The following is a 3,753-nucleotide window of genomic DNA, read 5'->3' as shown; positions in this document are numbered from 1 at the left end:
TTGCGCTGTTCTTCTTTCTTGGAACGGCTCTCCTTGCCTGTAGTGGGAGGTTTGACATTGGAATGGTTTGTTTTTGATTAGGCAGACCTGAAATTCAAAGTCACTTCTCTCTATATACATGCTTTTAGCCTGTGAGAGAGCCCTTTGGGCGTTTTTGGTCTATTTAGACTTCTTGATAATTATTTCGAGAGTCGCACCAACCTGTACAGGTGGTGAATAGTCCTCCATGAGTGGACCCAGGTCTGCCTTGGTCAAAATAATAATCCTTCGTCGTCAAACCTCGTTTATTGCAATTATAGCCCCGCCGCCGCAACCGCAGCAAAAAGTAACTAGGGCAATCCTAGAGCTGCTATGGAAAGGGGAGGGGGGGGCGGCAGGGTATATGTAATCAAGGTATTCAATCCCTTCAAAGTCCTGCCGCTGCAATCGCGGCAACTGCAGCAAAATGCAATCAGTATAATCCTGCAGCTACTATGAAAAAAGGGGGCGGGGGCGGCAGGTAAGGCTGATAAATGGACTAAAGCAATATAAACTGTAGAAAGGGAATGAATAATAAAACACATAAAAGAAAAATATATACACACTAGCAGTCGTCATTACGCCAACGCGGCTGACATTAGCAATCTGAATGTCTGCCGCGTTGCTAAAAACCATTCATGAAATAGTATGCCACTCAAGTAAATACACCCTCAAATCAAAGGAAGCGGTCCTGTCACCTTCATCCACCTATCCTGAACAGATACCTGGTTCAGGATAGAAGAGGTACATCACCAACGCGGCAGACATTAGCAATCTGAATATCTGCCGCGTGCTAAAAACCATTCATGAAATAGTATGCAGCTCAAGTAAACACACCCTCAGCTCGAAGGAGGCGGTCCTGCTGCCTTCTTCCACCTATCCTGAACAGATACCTGGTTCAGGATAGAAGAGGTATCGCCAACGCGGCAGACATTAGCAATCTGAATGTCTGCCGCGTTGCTAAAAACAATTCATGAAATAGTATGCCGCTCAAGTAAGTACACCTTCAACTCGAAGGAAGCGGTCCTGCCGCCTTCATCCACCTATCCTGAACAGAGACCTGGTTCAGGATAGATCAGGTATCGCCAACGTGGCAGACATTAGCAATCTGAATGTCTGCCGCGTTACTAAAAACAATTCATGAAATAGTATGCTGCTCAAGTAAGTACACCTTCAACTCGAAGGAAGCGGTCCTGCCGCCTTCATCCACCTATCCTGAACAGAGACCTGGTTCAGGATAGAAGAGGAATCGCCAACGCGGCAGACGTTAGCAATCTGAATGTCTGCCGCGTTGCTAAAAACCAATCATGAAATGGTATGCCACTCAAATAAATACCCCCTCAATTAAAGGAAGCGGTCCTGCCGCCTTCTTCCACCTATCCTGAACAGATACCTGGTTCAGGATAGAAGAGGTATATCGTACTGCACCCTCCGTGAGACAGCGCTGCCGCGAAGGACGAGATAAACTCACGGGATTCTCCTACTCACCATCAAAAGGCTGATAGGGGGAGAACCAACGGTATCCCAAACACCCCTGGCCGAAGACCGAGAGGGGAGGGCTACCAGCTGGGGAGCACACCTCAAGGAAGGGGAGGGCGGGGTGGGGGATAAAAAACACATCCCGCAAGCAAAGATATTTACAAACACATATATCAAAACTGACCCTAGGTCAGTCTAGAAAAGGTAAAACATGAATAAAAAACACACAACAAATAATAGCAGGTTTAGCTTATTTTAGAACATAGGAATATAAGCGAACCCCCTAGTTCATTATGGCTGACAACAAATATGGCCGTCGCTTTGGTCAGGATGAGTACACAGTCTTGACAAGCCAATTAACACGAAATACGTATGCATTAGAGGCCAAAGGAAAACACCAAAATGAACTATGGGCTAAAAGGAATGATTAATGATAAAAACTCACATTAGGATGAGGATAATAATCCCAAAATACGGAAATAAATGAGAGTCACACAAAAGGTAAACACCTGTCAAGGCGAAATAGGTGAACATGGTAACGATGGGTGGAAACAGTTGATGGATGGATTGCGCTGTTCTTCTTTCTTGGAACGGCTCTCCTTGCCTGTAGTGGGAGGTTTGACATTGGAATGGTTGTTTTTGATTGTTAGGCAGACCTGAAATTTCAAAGTCACTTCTCTCTATATACATGCTTTTAGCCTGTGAGAGAGCCCTTTTGGGCGTTTTTTGGTCTATTTAGACTTCTTGATAATTATTTCGAGAGTCGCACCAACTTGTACAGGTGGTGAATAGTCCTCCATGAGTGACCCAGGTCTGCCCTTCGGTCAAAAATGCCTATATTCTGATGCATATCTCGACATTGTTTGGGTGCCCAATATTGTTAGCTACCATGATTGTAAACAGGGAGTCACTACCGCTACTGCTATCTCTGGTACTACTACCGCTACTACTAGTATTTGCATAACGATAACTATGATTAGTAATTCATATAGCATATGCAGGGCTAACGTTGTCATAAACTCAATAGCATATAAATGTGATAAATATAATTATAATCAGATTGTCCGTACTCGGAGTTGCATCAATGCATCATTCCCCGTAAACGATCAACATAGGCCTAGTCCCATAACTGCATAGCGTTGTTTATACGAAACCATCAAAAGCGACCAACAGTGAAAACAAGATTGATAGATGCCAGCCGAGACTTTCATCGTCAGAGAAAAAGAACGGAGTAAGTGTTAGTAAAATGTGCAAAAAAAGTTATATAAATACATCAAATACATCAAACAACAGTGCACTGGTCGAGAGATGAATGACAACCGCGAGCTGGCAGGTTCAAGCAGCAACCAAAGCCGATGAATTTTGTCTACCCTCTCCCCCACCCCCACCCCTCCAATTAATCAGCTACCTTTAATGAAATGACGACATAATACATTAAAAATCTATTCAAACAAATCCCAAACGCTCACCCCTTATACTTCAAGAGGGTGTTAGGGCTCATTTACGTGACGTCGACTTTCAAGTTCCGAAACATTTCTATTGTTTGTGACGATGACAGTATCGGCGTTAATGCTTTTATTTGACCCATTACTGTCATCTTGCCTCCTATAAATGTCTCATTTTCACTGGAGAAACGTCCACACACAAAATTTCGACAGGCAGGAATGGAAGTAGTACTAGTACTAGGCATAGCTCTGGACTGTAGGCAAACAAATCCCCTCTAAGCCTTGCATCATTGTCTCATGAACACACATGGATAACCTCTATACACTATCATGTTGCTATATAGCTTACGCACGTTTGGAAACAGTGACAATACAATTTGAAATAAATAAACAACCTTTTCCAGGATGAACGATAAACACAATCGCCTTCACTCGTTGGTAACTAATAACTAACCCTGCGGAATCCAGTGCAGCGATGCCGTTTTCTCTTCCAAACATTGATTTTTGAGCAGTGTTACCATAACCAGTTCTTCAGTTTTCACATTATTTATGATTTAATGGTTAGAATGAGGAAAATTTAATGGTTAGAATGCGCATTTTCCGATGTGGAATTATTCTCCATGCCGTAAAAAAAAGCTACACGTCACTAGCTTAACACAAAGTATTTTTGACGAAAAAAAATAAAGGATTTCAATAAAATTAATTTCTATAAATAACTTTATTTTCATAATAAACATGAAAAGGCAATGTGAAGAATTTTATTCCTCAATGCCGTGGCCTGTGGTCGGAAAAGACACGGAGGATTGCCAGA

The sequence above is a fragment of the Macrobrachium nipponense genome, chromosome 11 (genome assembly GCF_015104395.2).
Source record: "Macrobrachium nipponense isolate FS-2020 chromosome 11, ASM1510439v2, whole genome shotgun sequence".
In the NCBI taxonomy this organism is placed as follows: Eukaryota; Metazoa; Arthropoda; class Malacostraca; order Decapoda; family Palaemonidae; genus Macrobrachium; species Macrobrachium nipponense.
Note: the sequence above shows the minus strand (reverse complement) of the source record.